The 14,080-nt window shown below is 42.9% G+C and overlaps 1 long non-coding RNA gene across 1 annotated transcript in view; it reads left to right on the top strand.

Moving 5' to 3' along the window:
* LOC135966203 (uncharacterized) overlaps positions 1–12,622 on the top strand; it is a 108,808-nt gene extending 96,186 nt beyond the window's left edge. The window contains exon 4 of the long non-coding RNA XR_010579354.1: positions 2,949–12,622. This is a non-coding gene — a long non-coding RNA (uncharacterized lncRNA). The remainder of the gene's footprint in view (positions 1–2,948) is intronic.
* The last annotated feature ends 1,458 nt before the right edge of the window (positions 12,623–14,080 follow it).

Raw genomic sequence — 14,080 nt, 5'->3', positions numbered from 1 at the left:
CTGCCAAGGAAGCCTATTATTTTATAGTATGATTATGAACGTTTTCTTGACTTGGCCTCTGCAACATCATCGTCTCTTTTCATTTATTTATTTATTTATTGAGATGGAATTTTGCTCTAGTTGCCCAGGCTGGAGTGCAATGGCGTGATCTTGGCTTACGGCAACCTCCGCCTCCCGAGTTCTCCTGCCTCAGCCTCCAGAGTAGCTGGGATTACAGGCATGTGCCACCACGCCCGGCTAATTTTGTATTTTTAGTAGAGACGGGGTTTCTCCATGTTGGTCAGGCTGGTCTCAAACTCCTGACCCTAGGTAATCCGCCCGCCTCAGCCTCCCAAAGTGCTGGGATTACAGGTGTGAGCCACCGCTCCTGGCCGTCTCTTTTTATTTTTTAATTTATTTTCATTTTTTTATTTTTGAGATGGAGTCTCACTCTTGTTGCCCAGGCTGGAGTGCAATGTTGCGATCTCGGCTCACCGCAACCTCCACTTCCCGGGTTCAAGCAATTCTCCTGCCTCAGCCTCCTGAGTAGCTGGGACTGCAGGCACACAATACCACATCTGACTAATTTTGAGTTTTTAGTAGAGACAGGGTTTCTCCATGTTGGTCAGGCTGGTGTTGAACTCCTGACCTTAGCTGATCTGCCTGCCTCAGCCTCCCAAAGTACTGGGATTACAGGCGTGAGCTACCACGCCTAGCCCATCGTTGTCTCTTGATTCTCCTCCTACTTCCCCGGCTGCTGCTTCTCAATATCCTTTGCTAATTCTTCCACATCACTCCCAACTCTTTTCTGGGGAGGCCCAGAACTCACTCTCTGGACCTCTTCCCTTCTCTGTCTACTCTTGCTCCTTAGGTGGATTTAACTAGTCATATGGCTTTAAAGATCATCTACAAGCTGATAATCCAATTTAGACCTCCAGCCTGGGTCTCTCCTCTGAACTCCTGTGGATTCAGCATCTCCACTTGGATGTTAGATAGGTATCTCTAACTCTTTTTTTTTTTTTTTTTTTTTTTTTTGAGACAGGATCTCGCTCTGTTACCCAGGCTGGGATGCAGTGGCTCCATCATAGCTCACTGCAGCCTCGACCTCTCAGGCTTAAGTGATCCTCCCCTCTCGGTCTCCAGAGCAGCTGGGACCACATATGTGTGCCATCATGCCTGCCCAGCTAATTTAAAAAAAATTTTTTTCTGTAGAGATGTAGTCTCACTATGTTGCCCAGGCTGGTCACAACTCCTGGGCTCAAGTGATCCACCTGCCCCAGCCTCCCAAAGTGCTGGGATTATAGGCATGAGCCACTGTGCCCGGCCAAACTCAATTTATCTAAAAGAAAAAAAAAAAGCCTCCTAATTTTCTTCCTAAAGCGTTCCCCATCTCAGTGGAGAAAAGCTTTTCTTTTACATGCTAAGGGTAAAACTCTTGGAGTCATCTTCAGCTTCTCTCTTTCTCTCATACTCTACATGAATCATTTAACAAACTTGATTAACTTTAAATTCAAAACAAAATACTCATAATATGACCACTTCTTTTTTTAATTAGTAATTTACTTCTTTTCTTTTTCCATTTATTCTTCATGATGGTATATAACTGACCACTTCTTACCACTTCACTTCTACTACTGTGGCCTAAACCATCATCATTTCTCACCTCAACGATTGCGATAACTTCCTAATGCTATACTTCTCTGTGTCTGTTCTTCCTATGGTATTCTGAGGGATCTTATGAAAATGCAAGTAAGATTAGGTCACATTTTGGCTCAAAACCTCCAGTGACTTCCCATCTCACTCATGATTTTACTACCCACACCCATCGCTGGCCTCCCTGACCTCCTCTCCTTATGTTCTCCCTCTTGGTCCCTCAGCTCCAGACACATGGGCTTCCTTTCCGTTCCCTGAGCATAGCGTGCTTCCACCTCAGGACCTTTGAACTTACTCATCCCTTTACTCGGGACACTTTAATCACATATCCATATGGCTTGCTCTCTCACTTCTATTCAGATATCACCTTGACGGTGGAGCTGTCCAGACTACCCGTGTGTAAAGCAGTATTTCCACACCCCTGCCTCTGGACTACCTGTCCTCCTTACGCCGCAATAATTTTCTCCCATAACACCTATTATCATTTGTCTAATAGACACATTATCTATTAGACAAGTGGGACTTCCCGAGCATGTCCTGGTTACTGTAGAAGTGTCTCCTCCTCAAGGCAATGTTATGATGAGAAGTGAGGGAAATAGTCAACAAGGGCTGCAAAGCATGTTGGTCTAATTAGTGCCCCCTTGCACAGAGATCTGGGGAGAAGTCTGAGGAGGGAGTATCCAAAGATGACATAACCTGAGTGCAGATTTTCCACTGTAAGTGAAAAGTGAGCTGAGCCTGTGCTCAAGGACTTCCTGTGTGCTGAGCACCCGTGCCAAGCACTGTCTCTCACTAGCTTGCTGATGGGGGTTTGGGTTTATAAATTTCATGTTTCACTCACCAACACTAACTCATTTTATATTTCAATCAAAACAGAATGTGTGAATCCAGGCTCGGTGGCTCATGCCTGTAATCCCAGCACTTTGGGAGGCCAAGGCAGGCAGCTGGCTTGAGCTCAGGCGTTGGAGACCGGCCTGGGCAACACAGTGAAACCCCATCTTTACCAAAAATACAAAAAAATTAGCCAGGTATGGTGGCATGTGCCTGTAGTACCAGCTACTCCGGAGGCTAAGGTAGGAGGACTGCTTGAGCCCAGGAGGCGCAGGGTACAGTGAGCTAAGATCGCGCCACTGCACTCCACCCAGACTCTGTCTCAAAAAAAAAAAAAAAAAAAAAAATTGTGTTTTTTTTTTTTTTTTTTCTGGAAGGAAATAGAACATATTCTCTAATATTCTCTAAGTGGTTTGTGTGCTTTGGCACACAAAAGAATGCAATGATGATGGCCTTTCTCACTGGTTGGTTTGCTGTTCCCACAGGTAGAGGAGACTGCCCACATAGGGAGAGTGGCACAGAGGAGAGCAACATCAATCAACAGCGAATATGCATGTGATCGCGGTCTAATTAGCACCAGGCACCTCAGGGCAGCAGTATTGTCAGAGGCATTGGAACAAGAGAGACTCCATCTTGAATAAGGTCTGGGTAAAATGAGGCTGACACTTACTGGGCTGCATTCCCAGGAGGTTAGGCATTCTTAGTCACAGGACAAGATAGAGGTCATAAAGACCTGCTGATAAAACAAGGCAACAAAGAAGGCAGCCAAAACTCACCAAAACCAAGGTGGTGATGAAAGTGACCTCTGGTTGTCCTCACTGCTCATTAAACGCTAATTATAATGCATTAGCATGCTCAAAGACACTCCCAGCAGCACCACGACAGTTTACAAATGCCATGGCAACATCAGGAAGTTACCCTATATGGTCTAAAAGGGGAGGAACCCTCAGTTAGGGTAAATCCCTGCCCCTTTCCTGGAAAACTCATGAATAATCCACCCCTTGTTTAATATATAATCAAGAAATAACTATACGTGTACTCAGTCGAACATCCTATGCCACTGCTCTGCCTATGGGAGTAGCCATTCTTTTATTCTTTTACTTCTCTAATAAACTTACTTTCACTCTACTTTATGAACTCACCCCAAATTCTTTCTTGTGCAAGATCCAGAACCTTCTCTTGGGGTCTGGATCAGGACTCCTTTCCTATAATAGTATTAGTCATAACTATTATCTGAAAAAGTATATTTATATGGCACTTTACAAATTCAATTGTGCACGATAGACTCTGACCCATGTCATTCTCACAATCACCCCATAATGTTAATCCTTCCATTTCACAATAAAAAAACTGAGGCTCAGGCTGGAGATGGTGGCCCACACCTATAATCCCAGCACTTTGGGAGGCTGAGGCAGTGGGATCATTTGAGGATTGGAGTTTGAAACCAGCATGGGCAAAATGATGAGATTCCAGTTCTACAAAAAAATAAATAAAAGTTTTTGGCCAGGCACGGTGGCTCACGCCTGTAATTCCAGCACTTTGGGAGGCCGAGGCGGGTGGATCACGAGGTCAGGAGATCAAGACCATCCTGGCTAACATGGTGAAACCCCATCTCTATTAAAAATACAAAAAATTAGCCAGGCATGGTGGTGGGCACCTGTAGTCCCAGCTACTCGGGAGACTGAGGCAGGAGAATGGCATGAACCTGGGAGGCGGAGCTTGCAGTGAGCCGAGACTGCACCACCACACTCCAGCCTGGGCGACATAGTGAGACTCCATCTCAAAAAAAAAAAAAAAAAAAAAATTGTTTTTCATTAGTTGGGCTTGGTGGGGCAATTCTTGTCCCAGGTATGAGGGAGGCTGAGGCAGGAGGATTGTTTGGGCCCAGGAGTTTGGGGCTGCTGCAGTGAGCTGAGATCACACCATTGTATTTAGCCTGCATGACAGAATGAGACTATGTCTCAAAAGAAAAAAAATAAAGAAGAAGAAGAAATTGAGGCTCAAGGAGGTTAGGGTGGATTGCTCAAAGCCATTCTGCTGTGACCTAAACCTAGAGTGAACATATGTCCTGATGCGTCCAGGACAGCCCTCAGTTTATGCCTGTCGTCCTGGTGTAATTATTAATAGCACCTTCTCACTCTCCGGAGTATCCTGGTTGGATAGTAAATTATATGGTCACTCTACCAAAATCTGTTTCTTTCATTCACTTAAATGCAATCTTTTATTTCATTACTGCCTTATTTCCTCCACTTATGGCAGCTTCAGGATGATTATAACAGCTGAAAAGGCTGGCTTCAGACCATGGTATCGCTTCTATAAGAAAGGACATTTCAAGTTGCAAACAAACAATTCAACCAGTGATTTTAAAGTTGAAAACTACCGATATAGTACGGCAGTGAAGAGATCAGGGTCTCAATCTCTTCACTGTGTGGGAAGTTGCGTGGCTTTGGCGAAATTAATGTGGAAAAAAAAAACCAGCCAGAGCACCATCAGCATAGACATTATTCAAAATGTCAGGCCTGAGAAGGAGCTAAAATACGGCCTGTCTTGGGGAGGAAACAGCAAGAATTTTATGAAACTTTAGCTGGAGTGGGAGAGGGGATTGTGAGCCAGAATGCAGCTAGTTTGGGGACGAGTTGGGCAAAGAGATTCTTGAAAGAGGGAGGAATCGTGGTTGCAGATGAGCAGCCATTGGGCACTTTGGATTTATCAGCCTGGACAGGATGAACTGTTAGGGGCTAAGGTCCTGCACAGGAAGAGGTGGAAGGAACAACTGCAGGCAAAGGGGACCTGCAGGTTCCATGTGGAAAATGCTAGGACTTCAGGGTCTCTTAGGTTAGTTAACTCTTCCGAGCCTCATTTTCCTCATCTGTAAAATGAGGATGGTAACAGTTTATAAGGGTGGTTCTGAGGATGGAATGTTCTCAGTACATAGATGTTCAGCAAACAGTGGCTCTTATTCTTTGAGTCTCTTCCCCACCCTGTGCCCCCAGTGTAGTAGTAAGGGTACGGATTTTCTTTATGCTGTATATAAAACTTTGAGAAACTATCAATTGTTTGTAATAAAGAATGAAAACTCCAAAAGGCATCTGGGGTGAAGTGGAGGTCTGCACAGAGATTATGGAGGGAGGGGACCCCCAAAGCTGTCGTTGGCTTCAGGCACTCAACAGATTGGAACACAGCGTGGAGATTTATGGTAGTGTGAAGGTGCTTTATTTGTTATGAATTACTCAGAGATTTTACTATATTTTAACCTGGGGTAGGGAACCCTTCCTTTTTTGGCCTTTTGAAAATAAGGTAGATTTCTTCAGATGTGGAAAGTATCAATAACCAATCTGATAGCTTTTCATTATTTTATTTTTTTATTTTTGGAGGCAGAGTCTCACTCTGTCTGTTACCCTGGCTGGAGTACAGTGGTGCAATCTGGGCTCATTGCAACATCTCCCTCCTGGGGTTCAAGTGAGTCTCCTGTCTCAGCCTCCCGAGTAGCTGGGACTACAGGCGTGCGCCACCATGCTTGGCTAATTTTTGTATTTTTAGTAGAGATGAGGTTTTGCCATGTTGGCCAGGCTGGTCTCAAACTCCTGACCTCATGATCCACCCGCCTCAGCCTCTTGAAGTGCTAGGATAACAGGCTGAGCCACCATCCTTGGCTCACTTTGTGACCTGTTTTTAAAAGTTAAAAAACTCACCTGACAAAAGAGATACTTTGTGGCCAAGCACGGTGGCTCACTCCTGTAATCCCAGCACTTTGGGAGGCCAAAGTGGGTGGGATCACTTGACGTCAGGAGTTCGAGACCAGCCTGGCCAACATGGTGAAACCCCCGTCTCTACTAAAAATACAAAAATTAGCCAGGTGTGGTGGCAGGCACCTGTAATCCCAGCTACTTGGGAGGCTGAGACAGGAGAATTGCTTGAACCTGGGAGGTGGAGGTTGCAGTGAGATAAGATCGTGCCATTGCACTCCAGCCTGGGTGAGGAGAGTGAAACTCCATCTCAAAAAAACAAACAAACAAAAAACAGAGACAGAGAAACTTTGTGATTTACTCCATGGAACAAATATCATATAGAACTGTAACATTTATAAAGTCAGATTTCTGTTTCTAAACTTTAGGTTTATACCTTTTGGCAGATGACTAGATGATTGTTTCCCCATCCCAAGAGTAACAGATATTCAGCCAACTTGTGTGTGTGTGTGTGTGTGTGTGTGTGTGTATCACATGTGATTCAACATTTCAGTTTGTTTCTCAATACTTTTTGTATTTTAAATTGGACAAGTATTACTTTTATAAGAAAAAAGATAATTACTAAAAATGAATGAGAAATACATATACATATAGAATTTGCATAGTGTCAAGTAAATGATAAGGTTAGAAAGAGTGCAGAGAAAAAAAAAGATTAAAACGAAGGTGGCTGAAGAACACGTTGTGAAGGAGGTGGGATTGAAATGTGCCTTGAAAGGCCGGGTGGGGCGGCTCACACCTGTAATCTCAGCAAATTGGGAGGCTGAGGCATGCGGATCACCTGAGGTAGGAGTTTGAGACCAGCCTGGCCAACATGGTGAAACCCCATCTCTACTAAAAACACAAAAATTAGCCAGGTGTGGTGGCAGGTGCCTGTAATCCCAGCTACTCTGGAGGCTGAGGCAAGAGAATCACTTGAACCTGGGAGGTGAAGGTTGTAGTGAACCAAGATCACACTACTGCACTCCAGCCTGGGAAACAGAGCGAGACTCCGTCTCAAAAAGGAAAAAAAAAAAAAAACCCACCAAAATGGGCTTTGAAGAACGGAAGGGATGCAGATAAAAGAGAGAGAGAAAGAATCAGAAGTATTGGAGAGTAGAAATGCAACAGAGAATTGTAAAGTTTATGTTGGGGGAAAACAATTAGTTTGTCTCAAGTGTAGTATTTATGCAAAGGAGAAAACTTTAGAGATGTAGGGCACACATTGTAAAGAGCTTGGAATTAGGATTTAAGGAATGTTATACTCTATCCTGCAAAATTCAGAGACAAATTTGAGAACCGACTAGCACTTTAACTTGCAAAAAAAGACAAGTTGGTACAGAACTAGCACATCTAATTTTTAAAAAAGTATTTGAATTATAACATGGTGAAACCCCATCTCTACTAAAAATACACAAATTAGCTGGACGTGGTGGTGGGTGCCTGTAATCCCAGCTACTCTCAAGGCTGAGGCAGGAGAATCGCTTGAACCCAGAAAGTGGAGGTTGCAGTGAGCTGAAATCGCACCATTGCACTCCAGCCTGGGCATCAAGAGCAAGACTCTGTCTAAAAAAAAAAATCACAAAGTCAGGAGATAGCTCAGATTGTTATATATTAGTCAATAATTCTGATTGGATAACTTTGGGGTCAGTTTTGATAAAAAGAAAAATAAAATATTTCTGTCTTTTGCATAAAAAATAACTTTATGGTTTATCTTGGAATTCAAGGCTTTCCAAATATTTCTGGTTTTCGTGGCTTATCTTAGAGTGCAAAATTTTTAGGAATGTCAGCCTTTTCCAGACTATGGTACAGGATGGGCTTGATTAGTCGATATGGTGGGCAGGGCTAGACAGGACATTAGTTTTACAGACTAGAGTTCACACTAAACGTCCATAGGCTTCCATAGGGCCACCGGGTAGAGTTGTACAGATTATATAGGTTGTGCACTGCACAACTTTAGATGTTATGTTCACAGTTATAAAATGCAAAGTCGGCTGGACGCAGTGGCTCATGCCTGTAATCCCAGCACTTTGGGAGGCTGAGGCGGGTGGATCACCTGAGGTCAGGAGTTCAAGACCAGCCTGGCCAACATGGTGAAACCCCATCTCTACTAAAAATACAAAAATTAGCTGGGCATGGTGGTGTGCAACTGTCATCCCAGCTACTCAGGAGGCTGAGGCAGGAGAATCGTTTGAACCCAGGAGGTGGAGGTTGCAGTGAGCCAAGATTGTGCCATTGTACTCCAGCCTGGGCAACAGAGGGAGACTCCATCTCAGGGGAAAAAAAAAAAAGGAAAGTCTACTCAACCATACCTGGAAGCCTAGAGGCCAGGCAGGTAACACAAATCAGTGAAACCTATGGCCCACTGAAAGGATTCCAACAAATTTAAAAATAACGGTCAGAGCACTGTGGAGTTGTAGTAAAACAAATTTGTAGACTACGTTCAGCCTTGGAGCTCAAGTTTGGGACCTCTGCTGTATAAGGTAGAGGCAGTCAATATTTTTGTGCAGGGTAATGATGCAAAGAGATATGTAAAATAGATTACCATAGAGAAAAGAGGCTACAAAGAAATAAAAAAATCAGAAAAGTACTTCAATAATCTGGGTTGAGGAAACAGGGGCCTGGCCGGGCCAGAGCTATGTGGATAGACATAGAAAGAAAAGAATTAATAGAATTTAGTGATCAGATTCAGGTTTAATTCTGAACCGAATCAATTCAGACTTGATTTCTCATAAGACAAAATAAAAAGAAAGGGAGACCAGAGTAATGCAAGGTTTTGAACTTGGGTCCTTAGGAAAATACCTGGAAGAAAAATATTTACCTTGGAAATAATTTCAGATTAAAAAAATAATCTTTTGGCTGGGCACGGTGGCTCACGCCTGTAATCCCAGCACTTTGGGAGGCCGAGATGGGCAGATCACGAGGTCAGGAAATCGAGCCCATCCTGGCTAACACGGTGAAACCCTGTCTCTACTAAAAACACAAAAAATTAGCCGGGCGTGGTGTTGGGCACCTGTAGTCCCAGCTACTCAGGGGGCTGAGGCAGGAGAATGGCGTGAACCTGGGAGGCGGAGCTTACAGTGAGCCAAAATCACGCCACTGCACTCCAGCCTGGTCGACAGAGCGAGACTCCATCTCAAAAAAGAAAAAAAAAAAAAAAAAAACCTGTTAGAATATGATAGTAAAAATCATGTTTTGAAAGCTTATGTAATGCTGGCTGGGCATGGTGGCTCACGCACTTTGAGAGGCCAAGGCAGGCAGATCACTCGAGGTCAGGAGTTTGAGACCAGCCTGGCCAACATGGCGAAACCTCATCTCTACTAAAAATACAAAAATTACCCAGGCTTTGTAGCGGGCGCCTGTAATCCTAGCTACTGGGGAGGCTGAGGCAGGAGAATTGCTTGAACCCAGGAGGCAGAGGCTATAGTGAGCAGAGATTGAGCCACTTCACTTCAGCCTGGGCAACAAAGTGAGAAGCCATCTTAAAAAAAAGAAAAAAGCTTATGTAATGCTATGGTACTGCTCATAATAAAAAATATGTGGGAAAAAAGCTGACAAGATGAAGATAAAAATTGGAAAAAAAAAACTATGCAAAAACATTAACAAAATGTTATCTCTCAGCAATGTGATTATAAGTTACAAAAATTTTCTTTATACTTGTACTATGTTTCCAAAATTACTACAATGAATATGTTATATTTAAAAATAGAAAAAATATTTTTAAAGATCCTAGAGGCTTCCCTTTTAAGCCATAAATTCAACCTTCATTATTTTGTTTTTGTGGCAACCATTTGTGATAGTAAGTGCTAACAGGCTTGGCTTTTTGGTTTTGGAAAAATTGGTCCTTTTCTGGTATACTAAATAGAAAGTCTTTGTAATCTTGGGGAGATAAAGATTTAATGTTGCCTAGTGATATAGAGTTGTTATAGCCATTATTTTCTTATTCAAAAACTAACTTCAATTGTTTTAATGATTTTTAGAAAAGATGGTTTTCCTTTTTTTTTTTTTTGAGATGGAGTCTCACTCTGTCACCCAGGATGGAGTGCAGTGGTGGGATCTCAGCTCACTGCAACCTCTACCTCCTGGGTTCAAGCAATTCTCTGCCTCAGCCTCCCAAGTAGCTGGGATTACAGGTGCCTGCCACCATGCCCAGCTAATTTTTGTATTTTTAGTAGAGATGGGTTTCACCATCTTGGCCAGGCTGGTCTTGAACTTCTGACCTCGTGATCTACCCTCCTCGGCCTCCCAAAGTTCTGGGATTACAGGTGTGAGCCACTGCGCCAGGACTCTTTTTTTAGAATTAGCTATTAGCCTTTCCCAAGTTGTATTCATAGCTTAAAGCCTATATGAGCTTTTGTCAAGAACATAAAGATTCAAGCATAAAGGAATGATAACAGTATTATTCTGTTTAAGGTCGGGTGAGGTGGCTCACAACTGTAATCCCAGCACTTTGGGAGGCCGATGTGGGTGGATCATCTGAGGTCAGGAGTTTGAGACCAGCCTGGCCAACATGGTGAAACCCCATCGCTACTAAAATATAAAAATTAGCCGGGCATGGTGGCACATGCCTGTAATACCAGCTACTCCGGAGGCTGAGACATGAGAATCACTTGAACCCAGGAGGCAGAGGTTGCAGCGAGCCAAGATCGTACCACTGCACTCCAGTCTGGGTGGCAGAGTGAGATTCTGTCTCAAAAAAAAAAAAAAAAAATTCTGCTTATAGGAGTGTTAAGTTTTAAAAAATGGCTTCACATAGGCCTGGCACAGTGGCTCATGCCTGTAATCCCAGCGCTTTGGGAGGCTGAGGCAAGTGGATCACCTGAGGTCAGGTCACCAGGCTGACCAACATGGTGAAACCTCATCTCTACTAAAAATACAAAATTAGTTGGGCATGATGACGCATGCCTGTAATCCCAGATACTCAGGAGGCTGAGGCAGAATTGCTTGAACCCGGGAGGTGGAGGTTGCAGTAAGCCAAAATCGTGCCATTGCACTCCAGCCTGGGCAACAATAGCCAAACTGCATCTTTAAAAAAAAAAAAAAAAAAAAGACTTCACAAATATTTGATGCCAGGCTCATTTGACCTTTAAGAAGAAAAACAGGATATAATTACAGCTGATTTTTTTCAGCTGTATTTTGTTGGGGTCCACGTATTTCCTAAACAAAGGAATGAACACACAAGACAACACAAGACAAGACAAACACGGCGGCCACCTCGAATGGTGCGCTCTGCTTTATTTTATACAGTCGTTTGTGGAATGTTGCCAAGTCACAAGACACATTGTTGTTTTGCTGACCTTTCCCTGACTTTCTGGATTTTCAAGATGTTTACACATAAACAAGCCCCCAACGCACTGCTTCGTTTGCAAGAGCAGGACTTATTGGGAATGCCCTGCTTCGTTTGCAAGAGCAGGACTTATCAGGAACGCCTCGTTTGCAAGCACGTAGTCCTCTACATTTCCCCTTTCCTTATTTACAAGTTTCAATTTCTTTTAAAACCATCATTACATATTGGGCTCACTGGGATTCGGTGTTTGCCCTTTGGCACCATCTCCAGCAGACTATGAAAATGACAAAGGCAAGAACAACAATCAATACATTACTAGAAAGAGAGGTCAGCAAAGTTTTTACAGGGCTTATAGGGTTCAAAGATGTCAAACTTTGTGCAATACCAGTCATCAAATCTGCACCAGTCAGCAATGGTAACTGATTGCAAAATGTTTCAGAAATGTTCTGTGTTAATTCTTGTATTTCTAGGGAAAGATTATTATGACCAATTAAAAGTCTCTTTATCTCAGTCCAGTTATGTACAGTGCTGTTAAAAGGAACAGGAGTAATACAAAATTGGGTAGTGTTCCAATCACATTTCAACAAAGCTCGGGTATTCAACACTGTTAGCTGATCTCCCAACCAAGAAACCACTTGCTCCAGATTATCCACTCATTCAGTCAAATGAGCATCTGTCTCGTTGCTGCTGCCACAACAAATGTGATTGTTCATGCCATTGTTGCACAAATTCTGCATTTTGTATACTCTGGTGTAGAGCTAATCCAGCAACAGCGGCAGTGGAAGCAATTGCTACAAGTCCTATCACCGCAGTCATGAGGATTCCAACCATCCTCCGACTGCAGTAGACAAGATCTTGCATAACCTTGTAAATTTGAGTAACCCCAGCAGATTCACTCCAAGTATGTGTTAAGTTTACAGGTAGCCAGGTTTCTTTTCTGGCTCTTAGTATATATAAATCGGAATGAGACTCATTCCAATTATTATTCCACCAAGTAGTATTTATACAACTTAAGAATGTACAATTGTCCGTACAGTTAACTACTCCTGTATTATTATCCCATTTAAAAATTCCTGTCAACAACAAGTAAGGCTTTCTTACACATGCAATAACATATCTAGAACTATTTCGATGCAAAGATATATGGAAAGGCTTAGCAATATTAGTAAGATTTAAGGACATGTTTCCCATGAAAGTGAACATTGGTTTACCAGCAGCTAGCAACTTCCAAATATGACCTTGTATTTGTGAGGTATTAGCCAAATGTGGCATAGGGGGTGATAGACCACCATCATGCCAAATAATAGTTTCATTGTCATCTGCAGAAATGCTATGATTACCTTTATGCCAACGCAGGTTGACATGGCTGAATTTAGTCTGAAAATCTCCATGTACACTCCAATCTGTAACAAGGTATTTACAACTCTTCCCTTTTACTTCTAACAACAATCGTGGCCCACTACCTCTACATCTAGTCCACTCTAGTTGGGAAACACCTCTGGACACATCAGGGATGGGGCATAAAGATAATGTACTTGGCAGAGTATCATTAAGTACTGCAGTATGATTATACTTAAAACTTTGAGCCACAATAATCATAGGAAAGGCAGAGATATGACTATGGTTATAGCGAACAGCCCAAGCCTCATGAGAAAGATGCAGACAATGTGGACTACCCCCAAGACATATAGGTAACCCTTCAACCCCAAATTGATATGAACTATTTACTGTGCCAGTGTTTAATTCAGGATCCTGGTTTTAAAAAGGCAATGGCATCCAAGCAGTATCATTAGTAAATACTGGGACTTCTCTGTCTCCCCAGGCCACACCTTGATATAAGGGTGGAAAAGGAATATAAGCCCAGTATGTAAATTCTCCAGATGTTACCTGACAATTTACTACAGTCAGCATAGCCAGGAATAAAGTCAGTGGGGTTTTGGGCTGCCCAGCTTGTTGAACAACCCCTTCAGCTTCTTAACCTTTTCAGTTGTCCCCATGTCGGGGCCTCCGCACGTCGAGTTCCAAAGGTGAATGTTCTCTGAGCGCTCATATTTAGCTCCTGGAATTCCTTCAGGAACTCTTTGGATCAGCTCCTCTTCGCCATGGCACTGTTTCAACCGTCGAGATGGAAACCACTTGTCTTCGGCACCTGTACGGACAAGAGCATAGCCTCGGCCCCGTTGTAAAACTTTTCTTTTAAATATTTCCCTTGTAATGAAGGATAATACACCCACAGATTACTGTTTTGCAGCTTTTCTAAAGGCTGTTGAAAATGTTTCACCGCTGCAGACTGCTGTAATTGGCGCCAATGGTTGAGAAAATTTAAAGTAAAAAGGGCTTTCAGAATTTGATGTTTTGGGGAATCTCGCCCATCTCTCCCTTTTTGTTTTAAAAGTTGTAATTTTAAGGTAGTATTGGCTCTTTCAATAATTGCTTGACCTTGACTGTTAAATGGAATACCAGTGGAATGATGAATATGGTATAAAGAGGGAAAGCAGCCAATTTGCGAGAGCAATAAGCAGGGGCATTATCAGTTTTTAATTCAGCAGGGACTCCCATAACTGCAAAACAAGTAAGTAAATGAGTAATAACAGAGTCAGCCTTTTCA

Source organism: Macaca fascicularis, chromosome 11 (assembly GCF_037993035.2).
Source record: "Macaca fascicularis isolate 582-1 chromosome 11, T2T-MFA8v1.1".
NCBI lineage: Eukaryota > Metazoa > Chordata > Mammalia > Primates > Cercopithecidae > Macaca > Macaca fascicularis.
The sequence above is the reverse complement of the archived record's forward strand: the minus strand, read 5'-3'. Positions and strand labels throughout refer to the sequence as shown.